The sequence below is a fragment of the Oryctolagus cuniculus genome, chromosome 11 (assembly GCF_964237555.1).
Source record: "Oryctolagus cuniculus chromosome 11, mOryCun1.1, whole genome shotgun sequence".
Classification (NCBI taxonomy): Eukaryota; Metazoa; Chordata; class Mammalia; order Lagomorpha; family Leporidae; genus Oryctolagus; species Oryctolagus cuniculus.
Window position 1 is genome coordinate 93,201,100 of NC_091442.1, and position 24,446 is coordinate 93,225,545.

Consider the following 24,446-nt stretch of genomic DNA (forward strand, 5'->3'; position numbering starts at 1 on the left):
AAGTAGGAATCTAAAATTTTGGAAAATTTCTCCAGATGATTCTAATATAGTTGGCCTATGGACACAGTTTTAGAACTATTGACTTTAATAGCAGACATGAAATAGTTAAGTACAAAAATTTGTGTTTCTAGAGAAGATATTTGTGATAATAGTGTGCTAGAAAGATCATGAAACCCATGCTACTCTGAACTGGGAATCCTTTCCTTAAGGCTGTTAATCTGGAAGTTATTTTTCCTGACAAAAGGATCATGACTATAAAAACTCTTCTTGGAATTTTAACATGGTAGAAATATAGAAATTTTCCAAGAAATAGGCAAAACTACACATTTATTCTAGGACACTTCAGAAAGATCATTTGTAGAGAGAGCATCTGGAAAATGCAAGTATTCTCAGTAGTGGTGTGGGCCAAGTGGTGATGTAAAGGCTGAGAATTATCAGTCAATGATATAGCAGTGCCTTATCAGCATTAGCTAACACCAAAGGGTTATATTTATCTGGGATGAGAGACATAGCTAAGAACTATGCTTGGGCCATCTTGTATTGCTTTCTCAGGCCATAGCAGAGAGCTGGATCAGAAGTGGAGCAGCTAGGAGATGCACTGGTACCCATATGGGATGCCAGCACTGCAAGCGGTAGCTTTACCTGCTATACCACAGTGCTGGCCCCATTGTTTTACAGTTATGAATAATGACAATCATAATATTAAACATTTTGCCAAGTACTTTGTATAAACATAGTTTTTACAGAGTAGCCACTGTCGTTCCCTTTTAACAGAAAAATTGATTTTGAAAGTAATTAAATGATTTGCCCGAATTTTCTCAGATGGCAAGTGGAAGAGACAGGCTTTGAACAATACAGCTCAAGAGCTCTTACATATATTCCCATTCCATATTTTTTAAACTTCAGTTCATTATTCAGAAAGTAAGGGTAAAGTCATGAAATTCTCATCCCACAGAGTAAGTTTAAACTCTAGTAAAATACCTGTTTTTTTTTTTTTTTGCTTCTTCGCTCTTCTCCCCCTAATTTTACTTTGGTCCATAAAAAAGAAAACCCCCCACACATTTTCAAAGGCAATTGAGGATATTTGAGAAGTCCATGTGTATCTTTTTTTGTTTTCTGACTTACTCCTTCCCTAGAAGTGTAGTAACTTACCCAAATTCTTTGTTCTTGTTAAAGATCATGGCTCATGGGTAGCAGCCTCCTGTAGTTATCTCTTTTGCATTTTTGATATTATTTATTCTTTTCCAGACTAAGTGGGAGCTTACATTGCTTCCACCATCCTCGAAGTAGATGGAAAAACTGGGCTTCAATGTATCTGTTCCAAGCGGATTTCAGCTGTGTTCCGTAGTCTTTACCTGGACCTACGAAGCTAAGCAGAATGTGTGTGTGTGTGTGTGTGTCTGTGTGTGTAAACATGCATGCATGCATATGTACATATGTAAAAATATGTCATAGGAGGACCACTGTTGTCCTCAAGTCCATCTCAGTTTTTCCAGTAAAGTTGATATTGTAAGTTTTTCCCACTGGAACACTTTGGTGATTTTTTCAATTGACTAGAATTTGTGGGAGATGATACGTGAATGATTAGTATGTCTTATTATAATACATGATTCACAAGGAGGGAAATCCTTTAGGATTAGCATAAGGATTAACATTAGAACAATGAAGTATCCTGTGGGAAGATGGATAGACTTGGTGTATTGGTAATGGCTGGTGCCCACAGAGTAGATACTGGAACAGATGTGTGCTGGCTTAAATGGTTGGGCTATTTGACTGCTTTTAGATGGTCAAGACTGTATTTAGCAGGAGAACCCTTCCCAAGGGTTATGAAAGCTTTGTACAGGAACTTGTAGCAGGAGAGATCTGATCTGAGGCAGAGAGAGAGAGAGAGAGGAGGAGAAAGAGAGAAAGAGAGAGAGAATGAGCACGATTGAAAATGAGATTTCTCACATTAGGAGTCTCTCTTCAGAAAGGTGATATTGAGGGGGCAGCACTATGGTGCAGTTAAACTATTGCTTGCAATGGTAGCATTCCATATTTGAGCACTGGTTTGAGTCCTGTCGGCTCTGCTTCAGATCCAGCTCCCTGCTAATACCCCTGGAAAGGCAGGGGGTGATGGTAGAAGTATAAGTATTTGGGATACTGCTGCCCATGTGGGATACCCAAGTGGAGTGGGAGGAATTCTAAGCTCCTGGTTTCAGTCTAGTGCAGCCCTTATTTGTGGGCATTTCTGGAGTGAACCAGCAGATAGAAGATCTTTTTCTCTCCCTGTTTCTCCCTTTACCTTTGTCATTTCCTTTCAGATAAATACATATTAAAAACAACAAGCTTGATATTGAATAGCAGCTTCATTTCTCCAAGGACCTGCTAGACCCAGTCTGGCCATTAAAGTTAGGGAGGAATGGAATAGTGGGCAGGCTTTGCTTTGGTATCTAGTCTCCTAGTTTGTTTTTCCGTCATTCCTCCTGCATCCTGTTTGTAAACTCTAGTGAATGTAACTGGTATCCTAAAGAAAGACCATGGAATGACAAAAGAAAGCTATGTGAATTTAAGAGTGGTAACTGGTGAAGAAGGGAAACTTTGAGAGGAAAGCATGTGGGAATTAGTCTGTCTTACCTCTGACAGCTTTAGCTCAGTTCTGCTATTCTTTAAATGTGTCCGCTACAATTAATATATTGGAAACTTATACAATATACAATACAATGTGACAGTGTTGGGGGAGGTGAGATCTAATAAGAGGTGATTGGGTCATGAGAGAGTTCTCTCGAATCAAAGCAGTTAGGAGGGTGAGTCAGAATGAGAGTGTGTCATCATAAAAGCAAACCTACCCCCTCGTTCTTTCTGTCTTGCACACACTCATTTGTGCTTCTGCCATTTTATAAGGCAGCACAAAAGCCCTTGCCAAATGCCAGTGCCATGCTCTTGGATTTCCCAGTCTCTAAAATTATAGTGAAATAAATCCTTTTTCTTTATAAATTACTCAGTTTGTGGTATTCTGTTATAGCAACAGAAAGTGGACTAAAACAAGGACCAACATCAAAGTAGGACAAAGAAATGTGTGGGCACCTAGGTGAGAGTACTTGCTTTGTTACTCCTCAGTAGTCTTATGAGGAAAGCTCTCTGGGAATAACTAATGTGCATTGTTATTAAAAATCAGAAAATACCTTGTAAGCTTAATGAGGATGGATGCAAAAATATGGGAGCTATAAATTGTAATACATCTAGTTTAGTTTTTTTTTAAATTTCCTGTTATAATTGTGGAGTGCCTATCTGAGATGAAGTTCACAGTCAGTTTAACTTGGATGGCTGGAAATGTAACTTTCAAAGCTGAATATGGAAATTATAATGTTTTACATGTGAGAGGAAGCAACAATAAAGAGCCTCAAGTAAGTCCTGAAGACTGGGGGTACCACTGTGGCAAATGCACACATTTTTCAGACAGGGGAGGGCAAAATGCTACTGTCTAAAACACAGACTGGTGAATTCATGACTTTCTGCCCTGAATGTGAGAGGCATAGTGTCATAAAATTTTCCCAATTGAGGTTATATCACATCATGGATTGCAAACATGTGTGTGGCTGAAATAAAAGCCTTTTCACCCTTTATTTAATGCTTTCTTGCTTTCTTTGTCTATAACCTGGCTTCATCTTACACAGGAAATAGGTGTTCCAACAGATTTATGTACTGGTTTGTGTAACCATCATTTTGTATGGTCTAACTCTGTAGTCTAGATTATTGTTTGTGCATTCTTAATTTTGTGTATGTGTAATACAAGTACAACCATGCATTCTTTCTGACACTTTGGAGTCTTCAGGAAAAAGGATTTTACTAGTTCAGTTTAGAAACTGTTCCTGGGACTATGATGGGGAGATAACACATGCTGTAAAAATGAATATATATATATATATATATATATATATATATATATATAAAATAGGACACAGATTCTTTTCTAATGTCCAAACTAAAATCCTTTGGTTAATAATGTTCTTTTATCTTCATTTGGCTTTTTTTGTCTATAATTCAAATGGGTGGTACTTAGTACTGGAAAGACTAGTGAGTCATTCTCAATTAATATTTTTACTGTCATTTTTAAAAGCAGCCTGCTGAAGAATCCAAGAACCAGATGCAAAGTGTCACATATTGCATGATTCCATTTATATGGATTGTGCCAAAAAAGCAAATCTATAGAGACAGTTGGCTGGGGCTGAGGTGGAAATGGGAAGTGACTGCCAGTGGACACAAGGTTTCTTTCTGGAGACATGGAAATGCCCTAAAATTACATGCTGGTGATGATTGTGGAACTCTGTAAGTGTGCTACAAGCCATTGGATGATTTACTTGAAATGACTGAATGATACGGTCCATAAATAAAGCTGCTTGAAGAATAACCACAATAGCAACTGAAAACAAACTCAGAAGCCATGAAAGAATATTATAAATATGCATTTGAATCAGATAAATTACAAATGAAAACTTCTGGTTAATTCTGGTTTCTAGGATGGGCAGATCTGATAAACAATATTATTGAGACCAGGAACTTTCTTCTGTGAGTGTTGAACAAGTCACACCAGCATTCATTGTAAGAAGTCTAAAACCAAGAAGTATGTTTTTGTTGTGTCCCATAGCAAAGAGAAAGCATTAAATCACAATAGTCCTTCTCCATTAGTTAATAACTGCTTAAATACACTTTGTAAATTGTAGAAAGCATTTTTTCTTGTTACATGTTATGACTGAATTTTGACCATGTGTCTTGTTTTGATACCTGTAATCTGTATTATTTGTTTGCTCTTAAAAAGTAACACTGTTTTCCTAAAGCTTCTTCTAGTTGCATACAAGAATTATTGTTGCAGATAAAATTCTGTAAGTAGTGCTCCAGGAAAATCAACCTGGAAAGCACTCTGTTCTCACATTGTTGTTCACAGACAGCATTAAATCTGTTCTTAAACGAGGCAGTCTAAATGCAAATTGGTAGATCTGCCAAAATTTGTCCAACAGTATGATCTGGAGTTTTAAACATAGTTGAATTATAAAGAAAAAAGCTGGTTATTTTATAAGTAGGTGAAAAATAACTGAATTAATGAAGTTTGTTTCCCTTCTTTGTAGTGATTTTAACTACAGAGAATTAGGAGGAAGTAAGTTTTTTTTCCTACAATTTATTGTTGGCAAAGCAAAAATAGTATCCATCTGTGGAAGTCAGAAACATGAGTCAAATCTAAGTTTTTTTAAAAGACAAAAAGGTTTTACTCTTTATCACTACATTTAAAACAAATAAAACAAAAACCTGAGTGGCCACCTGTGTAGGGAATCAGATTTTTATCATTGTATTTACAAATAGATTGCATGGGTCACATTTAAAACTCAAAAAATGTAGTTGAGCAATCAAGGGAGGTTTCTTGTTGTTGTTGTTCTCACACTGGAGTTGTTTTCAAGTTAGGTATACAGTGATTATCTGTTCTGTATGGCTGGGGCATTAGTTGAACTCTCAGGAGGGGAGTAAATGGAAGAGCTCCTGGGAGCGCGGAAAACTGTCTACACTGTAGAACTGAGAGTCGACAGGATATTATAGAAGAGGCTGATAGTTTGGGCAGACAGCCCCTAAGGTTTCCTCTGATTCAGAAATGATATGAAATTGGCTTCCTTTTAAAATTCAACTCCATAAATGAAGTTTTCAACTCCAAAGAAGAGCTAAGGTGCCTATCTTAAGTTTTCCTACCAAATTCTCTGCAAATTTGTGTGTGTGTGTGTGTGCATGTGTGTGTATGTATGTATGTATTAGTGTGCCTGTGTACACAGGCACTCACATGCATGATTGTAACTGAACTGGTTTCTATTTCTGGCTTTTAATATATAAAATAAGAAATGCAGTGATAGGAAAGAATCGTTTTGAACACAGAAGACTCTAATTTATCATAGTCTTTAATGTTTTGAGAAGCCTGAAACTTCACTTAAAAATATGACATCGTTTGGTGTTTTCCTCAAGAAATATGTAGGATATTTAAGAAACCATCTGTAAAAAAGTGCTGCTCTGATCTTTCGGTATAATACAGTTACATCTGGTTGGAGATACTGGATGATAGAAGCTTGGCCAGAGTTTCTAGCTGATTACTATAGTAAAGTTCTCATTCTCTTTCCACTTGTAAAAATTGCTATGAGGATGTGATGTTGATTTCTTTAGCAAGCACCATAGGAAATTCACCTTTTAGTTTTTCTATTTGCTTAACTTGTGGTGTAGTTATTGTAAAGAACATAAAAATGTACCTACTAAAGGTAGGTTGGAGGTTTATTCTTGGGGAAGTATGTAGGGTTGGGTTTTGCCAAGCTGCAAATTTTCCTAAGTTTATCTTTGATGTTCTTAGTGATCCAGGTGCCCAATTGATCGTATTTCTCAAAATCTCATGATGTCTTTCACAGCAACCTTTTCAAATAATACAGGAGACCTCAGCCCTTACACTTTGAGATTCAGAAAAAATTTTCGGGTTAAATTCTCTTCTACCTACATGGTAAACCTAGTTGTTCACCTTATTTTCATTTCTTTCCAGTTACTACGTTGAGCAGATTAATTGGATTATGTACTTGTCAGACCTTTCCAGTTTTATCTGTGGTATGTGTTATGAGTTTTTTTTTTTTTTTTTTTTTTTGTATTTATCCTCCTCATATGGGGATTCCACCCCAATCTGCTTGCCCAGTCCAGCTCCTGGAAGCTCATCTAGGTCCAATATTTTGACCTCAGCGCATTTATAACAGATCTGTTTGAAGAGTCAGCCTGACTGCAAGGCAAGGCAGCAGGGGGAATGGTTAGCTCAAAACTGTTTGTAAGTCCACTTATTGAGTTGGATGCTTACCCAGAGATTCTGTTCTTACGGACACTAACAGAATCACATGGTAGACAAGTACTCTGATGGATCCAGCTTTAATAGGACACATTTCTGGCAGTAATTAATGTTTCATGCTAAACCACGGAGACAGAACAAAGTACAGAAACACAGCTGAGGCCCTAGAAAAAAATAGCAGCATTAGAAATCTTTATGGCAATGAACATGCCAGGTGATTCTTTACAGGAAGTGTGCCAAACTCAATGTAGATTGACACCAGACAATGGAGAAATTCCAAGAATTATATCTCAAGGTCAGAGAACAGTATTCAAATGTGACTATATAGGGCAGGGAAAAGGAAACACCTACATTTTTTAAATGAGATAGCTTACAGTTACTGAAAATGCATCACTTTAGCAAAAATGTTAAGACTGAGTCTGGAAGTTATTAATATTGATTATTCTCCACTGTTAGCTTTACCATGGGGGAAACACCCACCTGCAGTCATACAGCATTAGTATCAAGTAGAGCAATTGATTACTTGTTTCTTAGGCTAATCTTTAATTTTTCTTCACTCTCATTTCATTGGTGTTGCTACCCTGACAATTCTACTTTGTGTCCAGTTTCTCATCTGGACTTTCATTGTTGATTTTAGTTAAACTTTAGATGCAGAACCTTAGACTTGGACCTTGGTTGTGTTGCTTGTTTGACTTTGATGTTATTCTCTTCTTTAGAGTCTGGTCAAGAGTGAGGCACTTCTGTCCTTGATCCATCCTGAGTTATAGCTAGGTTAGGGAGTTCTCTCTGCATTGTCCTTCGTATCAGAGTGAAATCACACATTGCAGTCTGCAATTGTGTATACAGAGAGGATATAATGATGTGTATTCCCCTTTCATGTGAGAAAAGAGAGTGTACTGTAGGGGTAGCAAAAATAATAACTGACATTTAGTGAATATTCTCTTCATCTAGGTATCATCTTAATCTTTAAATAGCAATGACTTGTGTCATTCCACATTGGTAATTGTGACTCTGCCAGATGTGTGACAGATGTATCTTATGAAGTTAAGGAGTTCACAGAATATCAGAAGGAATGAATAGGAAAGTTGTTTGGCATGTGGAATGCTAGTATTAGCATTATACATGTGCTAAATATTATGGGAATTTTATGCAAAGCAAGCCCTCATTTCTTTATGTGCTTGTATTTTTCAATTCATTGTCAACATTGTACTGCTCATAGGATGTTCATCCTTCTCATGTGTTTGATAGAAAAATAAAATTATTTTAAGTTGTAACTAGTTATAGCTTTCTTAGGAAGATTTGATTAATAATGATTGATCAACTTTTATCTGCTTAAATGAAGCAAGTATTGATATTTCATTATCAACATCATTCTTCAAGACTGGATAACACAGTGGGCTCAGGAGATACACATTTGGAATAAAAAACTGAAGAGACCAAAATCATTTTGGAATCAAAAAGTGTGAGGGTCTGAACATGAATGATAGATAGAGGAGGTCTGGTGGGATATTGTGCAGCTTAGAAAAGGGGCTTGAAATGAATGACCACATGAGGGAGCTTCCAAATGTTAATGGAAATTTGAATTTAAATAAAAATTAATTTTTGCACAAAAATATTGAAATTCATGCAAAGCTTTCCCCAATACACATTTTCCATGATTTTTTGAAGACTTCTTATTTGTTTTATTTTGTTTTCCAAGTATACTCCTCTGTTCTCCTTGAAATTTTGAATAAATCTTCGTTATTCATGGTTGTTCTTGTATGAGTGGATTCTGTACAATAAATGAAAATACTTGTATGGTTTTTACTTCAAGCATTGGAGTGGAGTGAAAATAAAAGTTCTGCTAAAGGTCAATTTAAAATGTGTATTTCAACCCCCAATTTATTATCCAAACTTCAATAAAAGAGTGACAGCTTATGCTATTGATAAGCTTCCTCAATAAAAGATGGTAAGGAGAGGGGAGGAAAGCTGAGAGGCAATGAAAGTGTTGCTGTGAGATCTGTACTTTAAAATAACATGGAGAATGTTTTCAAATTATTTTTTTTTTAAAGATTTATTTTATTTGAAAGAGTTACAGAGAGAGGTAGAGACAGAGAGGTCCTCCATCCGCTGGTTCACTCCCCAGATGGCTGCAATGGCCGGAGCTGTGCCGCTCTAAAGCCAGGAACCAGGAGCTTCTTCCGGGTCTCCCATGTGGGTGCAGGGATTTGGGCCATCTTATATTGCTTTCCCAGGCAATAGCAGAGAGCTGGATCAGAAGAGGAGCAGCCGGTACTAGAACTGGCGCCCATATGGGATGCCGCTGCTTCAGGCCAGGGCTTTAACCCGCTGCACCACAGCGCTGACCACATCTAATCATTTATTAACTAAAACTATTTTGGGTTAGTATACAAATTAATCAGTGCCCAAGAGCTTTCCTCTGCTTTAATTCTACATATGCCAAAGTTTGCATAAGAATGAAATCCACTGACAATCAGCTTTCAATAACTTAAACTATATAAAACTTTTGGCTCTAAATTTTTTAATAACATTCTTTTTAGAAATACCTATCTATATCTACAGTCTTATTTTGACCAGTGTAATATCTACAATCTTATTTTGACTGCACTGTTTGAATGTGGTCTGAATGTGGTTTGTCCGCTTTGTTGAAGCTGAATTTCTCAAAATACTGGTTACTGAAAGGTGTTGTGGTCCTTAAGAGGTGGAGCCTAGTGATTGAATAATTATTGCATAATGTCCATCTTCATGAGAGGATAAATGCTTGCTTCACAATTGGATTAAATGTTGCAGGGGTGTCGGAGTCTCAAGCCCGATGCTAGCCCCTGTGAAAAGGTCATGCAGGCATGGGCGAACCATGCACAGGGGCACCTTAAGCAAAGTATAGGGATCATGCACTATCCACGTGTCCAGAACCAAAGCCGACCTATCCCTGCCTGTGGTCTGATCTTAGGGAGCTTAACCATGGCAGCTGCAGACACGCCCCTCGAACATCCACCAGGCGCCATATTGTAATGGAGATTTTAGGCAATGCCCAACACTGGAGTGTATTAGTTCCTGTGACAGAGGGAGTCTGGCCTCTCCCTGGACTCTTTTACTATGTGATTTCTTTGCAAGTGCAGGTTTCTCCCTCTCCTCCTCCATGATGTGAATTAGCCAGGCAGCCCTCACCAGACATTAGCACAATCTGTTTAGACTATCCAATATCTGTGATTGTGGACCAAATAAACCTCTTTACTTAATCAAGTACTAGCTTCCTGTATTTTATTATCACAACAGAAAATGGGTGAAGATCATCTTTGAACAGGTCTGTATGTGTTTGTACCCAACCTCTTCCACCTACTATCTGAGTGGAGAATAGCAGTGAGAAATTAACTTAATCTGCTCGTCTTCAGTTTTGGAATAGATCAAGTGGGAGTAATATCATCCCCCTCCTCACAGAGTATTCTAAGAAGCTTAAATGAGTCAGTGTGTGTAAAGCACTGAGTACACTACCAGACAACACCATAAGAGTAAGATAAAAGTTATCTTTCATTATCTGTTCTTCTGGATTGTGATATCTGAAAGTGCCCCCTGTCACTCTGTTACTCTGCTCTTGGAGCTATCTAAGCTCCAGCTTCTTCAGTGTCAGAGATGTCAGAAACAAGCCCAGGTATTGACTTAACCACTGTACCAAACACCTACCTTGATTCTGTCACTTTAATGGTAAGATGGAGTAAACTCCATGGAAGTGTAAGACTACATTTTATCACTACCAGTCAAATTTTGCTTAATGTTATTTTTTTCTGCTTGCTTTCCTCCTAGTCCCCATAAATTGTTCAAAACACTACTGCCGAGCTTATTGTGATGGTAAGGTCAGTTTTTGTCATTTATACAAAAAATAATACATTATATAATTTTTGAAGTCTGAGGAGCCATAGGAACCTCAGAACAAATTGAAAGTGTGAGGGCAGTTCTCTTGGGGTCAAACAGAATGTCAAGGCAAAGTAAAATTAAGGGAACAACTTGTTAAACTATAATAAAAACATAAAAAACATTCTCTGATATGACCTCAAGGTAAGAGGCTTCAAGTGTTATAAGCTAGTGAAGCATTGGGAATATAACTGGGAGATTGCAGTGCTCAACTAGTTTCTCCAAGCAGGGTCCACGGATTCCTTCCATGATTCAAGTCAAGTCTTGGTGAAATAAAAGTAAAGATAATGTGGGGAAAACAATCAAATTATCCATGAAGGCATAGAGTACTTGAATATATAAGTGTAATTATAAACTGTAAGATGTACTAAAATGAAAATAGGATTTAGAGTCAAATACTGAGACTATAATCCCAAGTCCGCCTCTTAGTAGCTGTATTTGTAAAACCCAGAGTACAGCTCTGAGGCATGATTTTGTCACTTTAATAAAATGGAGATTTTATGCCAAGTAGTTTATACAATGAGCACATAGGGTGTTTTAAAAATAGAAATGTGATAATTTAGGCAAAAGTAATTTGTAAAATGCTTTGCACATTTTGGTTTTATCATTAATCAAAATAATTTAGATATATAAGCTGAAAGTGCTTGGCAATGCATCATTTCAGCTGATAAATTAATTCTGAATTTGTTATTACTATTAATAATAAAATTAACAAACACAACTAGCTGCCTCATCCTTTTTCATTCCAAAAGCATAAAACAAAACAATAAAAACAGAACAGAATATACTGATCCACTGAAATTTCTAATTATCTTAGAATTTGTTCTTCTCAAAAATATGTATAAACTCATTTCTTCCATGTAATTGTGATTATAAGTGAAATTGAAGTCTCTATCTATATCTATCTATCTATCTATCTATCTATCAATCAATGTTTGGCACTATGCTAGCACCTTACTCCATATACATAATTCTGCTAGCAAGGTGTGAAGGGTATGTTCTAAAGGAAAGAATGATGAAGAGTGGGTTTTTGGACTGACAGTTGAGACACTGCTTGGGGCACTTGCATCCTGAGTTGGAAGGCCCAGGTTTGAGACCTGGCTTAAATTTGGATTCTAGCTTCCTGCTAAAATGCATCCTGTTAGGCAGCAGGTGATGGCTCAAGTACTTGCATCCCTTCCACTCATGTAGGTGACCTGAATTGAGTTCCTGGCTCCTAGCCTTGGCTGCAACCCTTGCAGGCATTTGGGGAGTGAACCAGTGGGCAATACATGAAATGGGAGCTCTTGCTTTCTCTATCTCACTTTCTCGTGACCTCCCTATCTCTCTCTCTCTCTATCTTTATATATATTAAAGGATGAGTTTGTCCAGTTTTTCTCCGTGTTGTACATGGTAATTCACCTGTTACCATGTTGTGACTCTGTGTTGCAAATAAATATAAATAAATAATTTTTAAAATTTCCAATCTTGGGACAATCATATTTCTGGGCCTCAGTAATTTTACTTGTAAAACAAGGTAATGGACAAGGTAATCACCAGGATCTTTTCAAGTTTAAATGGTTACCTGTTTAATCAATGAAGCTTTTTACTAACTCTTGGTTTCTTTTCCAAGAATAAGCTTTACAGACGTCTTGTTTCAAGATGCATCTTGATACATCTTTATTATGCTTCAAAATTTTGGCTAAATTTAGTTTTTTCTTTTGTTTTATTTTTTTTCAGTGCTATAATATGCAATGAAAATGTTCTGCTGTCTCCTTATGTGTCCTGCTTTTCTTTCTTTTTCTTTTTCTTTTTTTAATTTAAGTTATACTAGTTTCACTGTTGAAATCTTTACTAAGTATAGAGCTGATCTTCTGTATCTAAAGATAATTAAAAATGAATCTTAATGAAGAATGGGATGGGAGAGAGAGTAGGAGATGGGATGGTTTGCAGGTGGGAGGGTGTTTATGAGGGAAGAACAGCTATAATCCAAAAGTTCCACTTTTTTTTTTTTTCTTGGACAGGCAGAGTTAGAGAGAGAGAGAGAAAGGTCTTCCTTCCATTGGTTAACCCCCCAAATGGCCGCTACGGCCGGCGCACTGCACCGATCCGAAGCCATGAGCCAGGTGCTTCCTCCTGGTCTCCCATGTGGGTACATGGCCCCAGCACTTGGGCCATCCTCCACTGCCTTCCTGGGCCACAGCAGAGAGCTGGACTGGAAGAGGAGCAACCGGGACAGAATCTGGTGCCTGAACCTGGACTAGAACCTGGGGTGCCGGTGCCACAGGTGTACGATTAGTCTAGTGAACCATGGCACCGGCCCCAAAAGTTGTACTTTTGAAATTTATATTTATTAAATAAAAATTTTCTATAAAAATAGTAGGAGTTTGTGGAAAGGATTTAATGCTTTGTATTTATATATATATGTGAACCTTTCTTTATAAAATAGATACTTAAAAAGAAGAAACCAAGTTATACTAGTTTCATATATTTCATATATACAGATTTAGGAACAAAGCGGAGCTTCCCCTCCCTCCTGCCCACATTCCAACCCTTCCCCACTCCCTCTTGGACTCCTATTCTTAATTTTTATGATGAATGCCCTGACTTTCTATAATAGCATCAAGATTAGAGCATTTATTTTTATTCATTGATCATCTGGTCAATGTTTGTTTTTAATATTCTTATTCTACTGAAGTTCGCTGCTACCATGTAAAATTATATTTAGGTATACACTGCTTTGTGGGCAGCAACTCGGACTAGACTAAGTTACTGGAATTAAGACTTATTCTATGCATCTGCTCTCCCACAATATGGCGCTGGGAGAGGAGTAAACAACTTCTACACAGGTGCCTCCAGTTCGACCAATAACCTACAGGAGCTGATCCTGCTCCTGATTGGAGGAGAGCAGCATACTCGGCGTGTGGGTAGCAGAGTTGGGATTGGTGGAAGAGGACTATAAAGGAGGAGAGAGACAACATGCACCAGGAACATCTAAGGGGAACACCTGAGGAACACCTGAGCAGCCCCCGAGAGAGCCGGCCGGTGGTGTGCCACTCCCCCGTGGAAGTGGGGAAAGTGGCAGGGGGCACCGCCCTTCCACGGAGGTGGAAGGGACAGCAGCCAACCCGGGAAGAACCAGCAGCCAACCCGGGGAGGGCCGAGCAGACAAAAGAACAGCGCAGGGTCCTGTGTCGTTCCTCCACGAAGACGGGGAGCGACACTGCTTCTGTCACACAACCATTTCATGTGTGTGTGTGTGTGTGTGTGTATACATATGTATATCTTTTATTTCTTCCTCTTGATTTTTTTCTTAGCTTCTTTGCATATAGTGACAGTTATACTTCAGACTTTATGACTTTATTTCAGAGTATTAAATAACCTTATTTTATAAGTTGGCTGTCAAGAACAAATGGATAAAGATTATTTAAGAGGTGACAAGTTTCCGCTTGTTCTCTTCTTGTACTTTCTCATGGTCATTTAGATAAATTCATTGACTTTAAAGGCTATAAGTACATTTTTAGCATGGAGTGTGGTAAGCCTTAGTAAATAAACACATGTATATTGTATAAATTCATTAAATAAACATATATTTTATAAAGCCTACTTACTACATAAGTTATAACTAAATAAACAGAAAGCTTTAAACTCTGCTACTTTATTAAAATCTAAGGTATCTATTTACTCATCTACAAATTAGATAAAATAACAATTACCTTGCAGAGCAGATAGGATAATTTAATTGCTTAGATAATACCTGGTACAGAGCAAGTTATCGGTAGATGATTCTATAGGTAGGTGACTATTACTGTCATTACAGTTATATGTGATCTATATTTTGCACTGTGTATATGTGTGTGTATGTGTGTATGCTAGTAGTATCAAGGAACACTTTTATTAAGGAAATAATTATATTCTGAAAATTATATTGATAATGAGAGCAATAATAATAGCCTCCAACACAACTACCACCAAATACTGATCAGGGAGGTTCAAAAAATTTTAAAGATAGAAATATAGTATTTTGATTTTGAACTTTTTACTTAATATACAGAAACAGTTATTTTATCTAGTGAAGATTTATTTTTATTTGTATAAATATGCAATAAATAGACAAAAACTGTCTTAGGTGAGTGGAATATCATGACTTCTACCTATTTTATTTTTAATTGGCTTAATGAAATCTTTGTGCAGAGTTACTCCCCAGAAAATGAGGAAGTACATTTGTAAAAGGAATTTTTCAAGGGTTGAAGGAGCATAACTATTGAAATGATGGAGATGCTCACCTATTCATCATAATTTGAATGAAAGGGGTTTCTCATTGTGAATGAGAAATAAATGAGATATTGACACAGACTCTTTTACTCAAATCCCTCAATATTAGTCATGTGGTTCATATTCTCAGTTTTGGTATCATTATATCATATCAAGTGGCCAACGTAGAGGCAAGTTGTCAGTACAGAAGCCAGGATGCATGAAGCAGAAAATAGGAGAAATATCAGAGGGACAAGCCTAGGGGATATAAAGTAAAATAAATTGAGAACAGATTGACAGCCAGTTACCAGAATAGCAGAAATGGGGAAAGTGTAATAGAAAAATGCAGTAGGCAGGAGTCAGAAGTTAGTTTAGGTTTGAAGTGATAGGAATAAATATGCAGGTAAAATCTAGGTACTGGAGTTCTGAAAAGCCTGTATAAAATTCCTAAGCATTGATTGTGTTGATAATCTTTCACAAACATAGGGCTTGTCTTCGTGTGCCTCTGTCTGGTTTTAAATGAAACTCAGGATTTGATAAATGAAGGAAACATCCTCCCTCTCCCTCTCTCCCTCTCACCCTCTCACCCTCTCACCCTCTCACCCTCTCACCCTCTCTCCCTCTCTCCTTCCTCTCCCTCCTCTCCCTCCTCTCCCTCCTCTCCCTCTCGCTTTTTTTCTGCTCTCCCTCCCCCCCTCCCCCTCTCCCCCCTTTCTCCCTCCCCCCCCTCCATCTCTCCCCCTCTTCCCTCTCCCTTCTTCTCTCCCTCCTTGCACTTCTTTCCTTCTTTCTTTCTTTATTTCTCCTTGTCTCTTTTTTCTTTATTCCTTGCTTCCTTCCTTTGTTTCTTTCCTTTCTTCCTTGCTTGTTTCCTTCCCTCTATATTTCTTTTGTGTTTAAAATTTTCTGCAAGAGCCAATCCATTAAGCATCCAGATATTGAGTACTGTAGACTTCTCAAAATTACTGTGAACTCAGAAGATCTTGGGAAGTTCCATATGGCACAGCCATGGGAACTGAAAACCTGAAGATGACAGTCATCCATTCACCTTTAGCAGAGAGATTGGCTAATCTCTAATTACTAGTATTACATTTCCTTAAGCATCATGATACGAGCTTTATAAGCTCTATATAATTTAATTTTCAAGACAACTCTACGAGGTTAATTCTACCATCATTCCCTTTTTATCTGCAGAAAACAGAGGCTCCATGAGTTAATATAAATTGCTCAGGATCACAGGGCTAGCTGTTGTGAACTGGGCAATTAGAGTCCAAAACTATAACCACAACAATTTTGCAATTTAAGGTCTTTTGGAGAAGTATTTGTGAAAGAATATAAAGTATAAGAAAGAAAGAGATGGTGATGGTGATGGTAATAGAAGAAGAAAGGAATGGAGGGAGAGAGGAAGGAAGGGAAGGAGGCAGGGAGGAAAAATAGTAGTGCTATTAGAAGGATGACAGGTGAATAAAGGTTAGATATGGTGAATAAAGTCAGCAGAAGCAAATTCATTAATATCAGAAAGATTTAGAAGAAAGAAAGACAAACATTTATGAAGGAAAATGAAAGGAAATATAAAGTAGAATAGCTCTGAAAAAGTTTCAGGTCAGAAGCAACTAACTCTGAACTACTTATTCTGTAATAACATCATTTTTTCTTTAAGTGTTGACATTTATAGGATAATAGAATTTCAGAGTGGAAAGGCACTTTAAAAAATGTTACCTAGTTTAACCACTTACCTGATGCTTGAATTCCCTCTGAAGCACTTGTGCCCACTCTGTTGTGATTCCTTTGATGCCTGTGACATCTGACCTTATATGTAATGCTACTCCACTCTTCATTGCCTTTTCTCTCTTCTTTCATTGTGGGATGGAAGCTCCTAACTGTTTTCCTAGAAATATCCAGACCAACATTTGTTTTCTTTACTGCCCTTCTCATGTTGCCAAATCTTCTTTTTTTTCTTTTTACATCCAAGCCTACTTCCTCAAATTCAGTATTCAGCCAAGAGTCACTAAGAGGCACTCTTCTAATCAGTGAATTCTAATCCTATTAATCTCTCATTATTCCTTATTTAATGATCATGACTTATCATCATTTCACTGTAAAACTTTTATGAAATGTTGTCTTCTGTTACTGTTTGAGGAGGCTTCAAAAAGTTCATGGAAAGTAGAATTAAAAGTTATGTTTATTTCGATAGGCTGGCACCGTGGCTCACTAGGCTAATCCTCCGCCTTGCGGCGCCAGCACACTGGGTTCTAGTCCTGGTCGGGGCGCCGGATTCTGTCCCGGTTGCCCCTCTTCCAGGCCAGCTCTCTGCTGTGCCCGGGAGTGCAGTGGAGGATGGCCCAGGTACTTGGGCCCTGCACCCCATGGGAGACCAGGATAAGTACCTGGCTCCTGCCATCGGATCAGTGTGGTGCACTGGCTGTGGCGGCCATTGGAGAGTGAACCAACGACAAAGGAAGACCTCTCTGTCTCTCTCTCTCACTGTTTACTCTGCCTGTCAAAAAACAAACAAACAAACAAACAAAAAACAAAAAACTACATCTGTTTGTAAAGAAAACCATAATGTCTTTAAATCACTCATGTTGAGATCTGCACGTTACAGTTGTATCCAGGCTTCAGAGATGATCTGCTCAGATTATTCATCCTTTGTTGCTCTGTGATGAGGAAGCCAAACACCTGAGAAGCTGAGAAATGAGCCGTGGGTGCCGCTGGAACTGCAGGAGCCGCAGAGTCTGCGCGCCAGCGCTGGAAGGGGTGGAGGAAAATTGAAGAAGCTCAAACTGCTGCAGTAAAACTTGAGCAAACATCAGTCTCTGGAGTTAAGACTTTGGTGGACCTGCGTGGAGAGCGTCGGAGCCCACAGTTTGGGACACCAGTGGCAGACTCAACACACCAGCGCTGGAACGCGAGGTGAGCCGAACCTCAGTAGCTCGAGACAATGGCAGGCAAGCAGAAAGAGGAGACTAGAGGGAACGACCCCGTGGGTAAAAGTTCACCAGGCTAACTAGAAGAGAGAGAGAGAGAGAAAAAAAGTGACCGATACGGACATGAGTTTCTCTCTCTCCGCTCACCTCTCACAGGCGAGCAAGACAAAGAGCAGGTGCCATCTTGGACATACGTCATAAGCAGGGCGACCTCAGGTCTGCACCAGCCCTGAGCCTAGCAGAAAAACCTAACTCTGGGTCGGGGGGTGAATTAACAGGAGATTAGGACCTAGTGAATGTGTGGTGCTACTGAACTGAGACTGAAAAAAGAGACGGTGGGGGAGAGAACCCACGGAATTCACATGAGTACTCTCCAGAGACGCTAAAATTCGGTCACCTTGGCAACCCAGTGAGAAACTGCAGGAGAATTTGAGCCCACACTGAGGGCAGGACAGATTCCCTGTGTGGTCCTTGGGAAAGAGCTTCCGATCTCTGGCTCCTGTGGTATATCAGTTGCCTGCTAACTACCTCCAATTCTGTTCAGCTTTGCAGGATTACTTCCCTTTTGAATCAAAAAAAAAGAAAGAAAGAGAGAGAGATTTACCACGCCTAACCTGGGAGTGTCACCTTTGGCATACCCTTAACCCTGAGGAACCAAACAGAGCTCTCAGGCCACACCCATCTCATGCCTCTAAGGCTCCATCAAAAACAGACAGTCCACTTAATTTAGAGTCATAGTATAACAAGAAAAAACACCACAGTGAAGAAACCAAATATCTCCAATATACCAAATAACAAACGCAAAATCTGAAGTAATAAGAACAAGGAAAACACTATGATGCCCCCAAATGAAAAAGACACCCCAATTCAAGATTATGAAGATGACGAGATAAAAGAAATACAAGAAGCAGATCTCAAAAAATTGATAAGAACATTAAGAAGTTCTCAAAAACAAATTCTTGAACTACAGAAATCCTTAATGGACAAGATAGAAAATCCTTCTCACGAAAATGAAATATTAAGGAGGAATCAAAATGAAATGAAACAACTAGTAGAACATGAAACTGTGATAGTGACGAGAAATCATAATGAAATGAAGAATTCAATAGATCAAATGACAAACACATTAGAGAGCCTTACAAACAGAATGGGTAAAGCAGAAGAGAGAATATCGGACTTAGAAGACAGAGAACAGGAAAGGATACAGTCAAGCCAAAGAAAAGAAGAAGAAATTAGAAATCTAAAAAATATTGTTGGGAATCTACAGGATACTATTAAAAAACCCAACATTCGGGTTCTAGGAGTTCCTGAAGGAATGAAAAGGGAGAAAGGATTAGAATGCCTTTTTAGTGAGATACTAGCAGAAAATTTCCCAGGTTTGGAGAAGGACAGAGACATCCTAGTACAGGAAGCTCATAGAACCTCTAGTAAACATGACCAAAAGAGATCCTCAGCATGACAGGTTGTAATTAAACTCACCACAGTGAAACAGAAAGAAAAGATTCTAAAATGTACAAGAGAGAAACGTCAGATTACTTTCAGAGGATCTCCAATTAGACTCACAGCAGGCTTCTCTTCATAAACCCTACAAGCTAGAAGGGAATGGCGAGACATAGCACAGGTGCTAAGAGAGAAAAATTGCCAGCCCAGAATATTATATCCTGCAAAGCTCTCATTTGTGAACGAAGGTAAAATAAAGACCTTTCATAGCAAACAGAAATTGAAAGAGTTTGCCGCCACTCGTCTGGTCCTGCAAGAGATGCTTAAAGATGTGTTACACACAGAAACATGGTCATCAATATGAAAGAAGGTAAAGGAAGGAAACCTCACAGCAAAAGATCACAGGGAATTCAAAGCATATATTAGAAAATGTCTTTGGAAAATGGCAGGACAAAGTTACCACTTATCAATAGTCACATTGAATGTTAATGGCTTGAACTGTCCAGTTAAAAGACACCGATTGGCTGATTGGCATAAGGAACAAAATTCATCTATTTGCTGCTTACAAGAAACACATCTTTCCAACAAAGATCCATACAGACTGAAAGTGAAAGGCTTGAAAAAGATATACCATGCCAACAGAAATGAAAAAAGAGCAGGCGTAGCCATCTTAATATCGGACAACATAAACTTTAACACAAAAACTGTTAAGAGAGACAAAGAGGGACACTATATAATGATTAAGGGATCAATTCAACAGGAAGATATAACGATTATGAATGTATATGCACCTAATTACAGGGCACAAGTTTATTTAAAAGATTTGTTAACGGACTTAAAGGGAGACTTAGATTCCAATACAGTAGTACTGGGAGATTTCAAGACTCCACTCTCAGAAATAGACAGATCAACAGGACAGAAGATCAACAAGGATACAGTAGATTTAAATGACACTATAGCCCAAATGGATCTAACAGATATCTACAGAATTTTTCATCCTACATATAAAGATTTTACATTCTTCTCAGCAGTACATGGAACCTTCTCTAGGATTGACCACATGCTAGGCCATAAAGCAAGTCTCAGCAAATTCAAAAGAATTAGAATCATACCATGCAGCTTCTCAGACCATAAAGGAATGAAGTTGGAAATTAGCAACTCAGGCATCCCTAGAGCATACGCAAACACATGGAGATTGAACAACATGCTCCTGAATGAACAATGGGTCATAGAAGAAATCAAAAGAGAAATCAAAAACCATCTGGAAGTAAATGAGGATAACAGCACAACATACCAAAACTTATGGGATGCAGCAAAAGCAGTGTTAAGAGGAAAGTTTATATCAATAGGTGCCTACATCAAGAAATTGGAAAGGCACCAAATAGATGAGCTTTCAACGCATCTCAAGGATCTAGAAAAACTGCAGCAAACCAGACCCAAATCTAGTAGGAGAAGAGAAATAATTAAAATCAGAGAAGAAATCAACAGGATTGAATCCAAAAAAAATTACAAAAAATCAGCCAAACGAGGAGCTGGTGTTTTGAAAAAATAAACAAAATTGATACCCCATTGGCCCAACTAACTAAAAGAAGAAGAGAAAAGACCCAAATCAATAAAATCAGAGATGAAAAAGGAAACATAACAACAGACACCACAGAAATAAAAAGAATCATCAGAAATTACTACAAGGACTTGTATGCCAGCAAACAGGGAAACCTATCAGAAATGGATAGATTCCTGGACACATGCAACCTACCTAAATTGAACCAGGAAGACATCAAAAACCTAAACAGACCCATAACTGAGACAGAAATTGAAACAGTAATAAAGGCCCTCCCAACAAAGAAAAGCCCAGGATCAAATGGATTCACTGCTGAATTCTACCAAATATTTAAAGAAGAACTGACTCCAATCCTTCTCAAAGTATTCAGAACAATTGAAAAAGAGGGAATCCTCCCAAATTCTTTTTATGAAGCCAGCATCACCTTAATTCCTAAGCTGGAAAAAGATGCAGCACTGAAAGAGAATTACAGACCGATATCCCTGATGAACATAGATGCAAAAATCCTCAATAAAATTCTGGCCGAAAGAATGCAAAACACATCAGAAAGATCATCCACCCAGACCAAGTGGGATTTATCCCTGGTATGCAGGGATGGCTCAATGTGCGCAAAAGAGTCAACGTGATACACCACATTAACAGACTGCAGAAGAAAAATCATATGATTATCTCAATAGAGGCAAAGAAAGCTTTTGATAAAAATACAACACCCTTTCATGATGAAAACTCTAAGCAAACTGGGTTTGGAAGGAACATTCCTCAATATAATCAAAGCAATTTATGAAAAACCCACGGCCAACATCCTATTGAATGGGGAAAAGTTGGAAGCATTTCCACTGAGATCTGGTACCAGACAGGGATGCCCACTCTCACCACTGCTATTCAACATAGTTCTTGAAGTTCTAGCCAGAGCCATTAGGCAAGAAAAAGAAATTAAAGGGATACAAATTGGGAAGGAAGAACTCAAACGATCCCTTTTTGCAGATGATATGATTCTTTATTTAGGGGACCCAAAGAACTCTACTAAGAGACTATTGGAACTCATAGAAAGAGTTTTGAAAAGTAGCAGGATATAAAATCAATGCACAAAAATCAACAGCCTTTGTATACACAGGCAATGCCATGGCTGAGGAAGAACTTCTAAGATCAATCCCATTCAAAATAGCTACAGAAACAATCAAATACCTTGCAATAAACTTAACCAAGGACATTAAGGATCTCTACGATGAAAATTACAAAAACTTAAAGAAACAAATAGAAGAGGATACCAAAAAATGGAAAAATCTTCCATGCTCATGGATTAGAATAATCAATATCATCAAAATGTCCATTCTCCCAGAAGCAATTTATAGATTCAATGCAATACCAATCAAAATACTGAAGACCTTCTTCTCAGACCTGGAAAAAATGATGCTGAAATTCATATGGAGACACAGGAGACCTCGAATAGCTGAAGCAATCTTGTACAACAAAAAACAAAGCCGGAGGCATCACAATACCAGATTTCAGGACATACTACAGGGCAGTTGTTATCAAAACAGCATGGTACTGATACAGAACAGATGGATAGATCAATGGAACAGAATAGAAACACCAGAAATCAATCCAAACATCTACAGCCAACTTATATTTGATCAAGGATCCAAAACCAATCCCTCGAGTAAGGACAGTCTATTCAATAAATGGTGCTGGGAAAACTGGATTTCCACATGCAGAATCATGAAGCAAGACCCCTACCTTTCACCTTACACAAAAACTCACTCAACATGGATTAAAGACTTAAATCTACAACTCGACACCATCAAATTATTAGAGAGCATTGGAAAAACTCTGCAACATATAGGTACTGGCAAAGACTTCTTGGAAAAGACCCCAGAAGCACAGGCAGGTAAAGCCAAAATTAACATTTGGGATTGCATCAAATTGAGAAGTTTCTTTACTGCAAAAGAAACAGTCAAGAAAGTGAAGAGGCAACCGACAGAATGGGAAAAAATATGTGCAAACTATGCAACAGATAAAGGGTTGATAACAAGAATCTACAAAGAAATCAAGAAACTCCACAACATCAAAACAAACAACCCACTTAAGAGATGGGCCAAGGATCTCAATAGACATTTTTCAAAAGAGGCAATCCAAATGGCCAACAGACACATAAAGAAAATGTTCAGGATCACTAGCAATCAGGGAAATGCAAATCAAAACCACAATGAGGTTTCACCTCACCCCGGTTGGATTGGTTCCAGGTCTTAGCTATTGTGAATTGAGCTGCAATAAACATTAAGGTGCAGACAGCTTGTTTGTTTGCCAATTTAATTTCCTTTCGGTAAATTCCAAGGAGTGGTATGGCTGGGTTGTATGGTAGGGTGATATTCAGGTTTCTGAGGCATCTCCAGACTGCCTTCCATAGTGGCTTAACCAGTTTGCATTCCCACCAACAGTGGGTTAGTGTCCCTTTTTCCCCACATCCTCGCCAGCATCTGTTGTTGGTAGATTTCTGTATGTGAGCCATTCTAACGGGGGTGAGGTGAAACCTCATTGTGGTTTTGATTTGCATTTCCCTCTTCTACTTCACTGACTCTGTTTTTAAGGCTCTCTAATGTGTTTGTCATTTAATCTATTGAATTCTTCATTTCATTTTGATTTCTCTTCACTGTCACAATTTCATGTTGTTAGTTTCTGCATTTTATTTTGATTGCTCCTTAAGATTTCATTTTCGTGAGAGAGATTTTCTATCCTGTCCAGTAAGGATTTCTGTAGTTCAAGAATTTGTTTTTGAAAACTTATAAATGTTCTTATAAATTTTTTGAAATCCGTATCTTGGATTTATTCTATCTCATCATCAATTCATAATCTTGGTTTGGGGTGTCTTGTTCATTTGGGGCATCATAATGTCTTCCTTGTTTTTCCTCAGTTTCTGTGTTTGTTGCTTGGCTTTGTGGAGATATTATTTGGTTTCTTCTTCTTTTTATTTTTTTTTCCCTCGCTGTGGTGGTTGTTCTCATTAACTATGACTATGTTAAGTGGACTGTCTGGTTTTGATGGATCCTTAGAGGCTATGATACGTGTGGTCAGTGAGCTCTGTTCAGTTCTTCAGGGTTAATGGTGTGCCAAAAGTGACACACCCAGGTTAGGTGTGGTAAATCTCCTCTCTCTCTCTCTCTCTCTTTTTTTATTCAGAAGGGTCGTAATTCCCCATAGCTGAGGGTAATTGAAGGCTATTAGTGTCTGAGCTCTGGCCCCGGTGGGTATAATATTCATCTGCTCTGTCCCAAGGACCACACAAAGGATTTGTGCAGTCCTCAGTGTAAGCTCAAATTCCCTTGCAGTGTCTCCCACTGGGTTGCCAAGGTTACCGAGTTTGCAGCCTCTCCTAAGAGCACTCATGTCTTGGGTACTCAGTGAGCCCTCTCACACACCCTCACTCCTTCTTTCACAGTCTCATTTTGTTAGCTCCACATATTCACTAGGTCCTAACCTCCTGTTATTTCTCCCCACCAGAGTCAGGTTTTTCTGCTTGGCTCATGGTGGGTGCAGCTTTTACGTA

At 38.3% G+C, this 24,446-nt stretch overlaps 1 long non-coding RNA gene across 3 annotated transcripts in view; it reads left to right on the forward strand.

Moving 5' to 3' along the window:
* LOC103348344 (uncharacterized) overlaps positions 1-24,446 on the forward strand; it is a 193,994-nt gene that overhangs the window by 33,703 nt on the left and 135,845 nt on the right. The window contains exon 2 of one of the 3 annotated variants that reach the window (XR_011380188.1): positions 17,580-17,887. The exons of the other annotated variants lie outside the window; for them this stretch is intronic. This is a non-coding gene — a long non-coding RNA (uncharacterized lncRNA). The remainder of the gene's footprint in view (positions 1-17,579; positions 17,888-24,446) is intronic. 3 annotated transcript variants of the gene reach the window in all.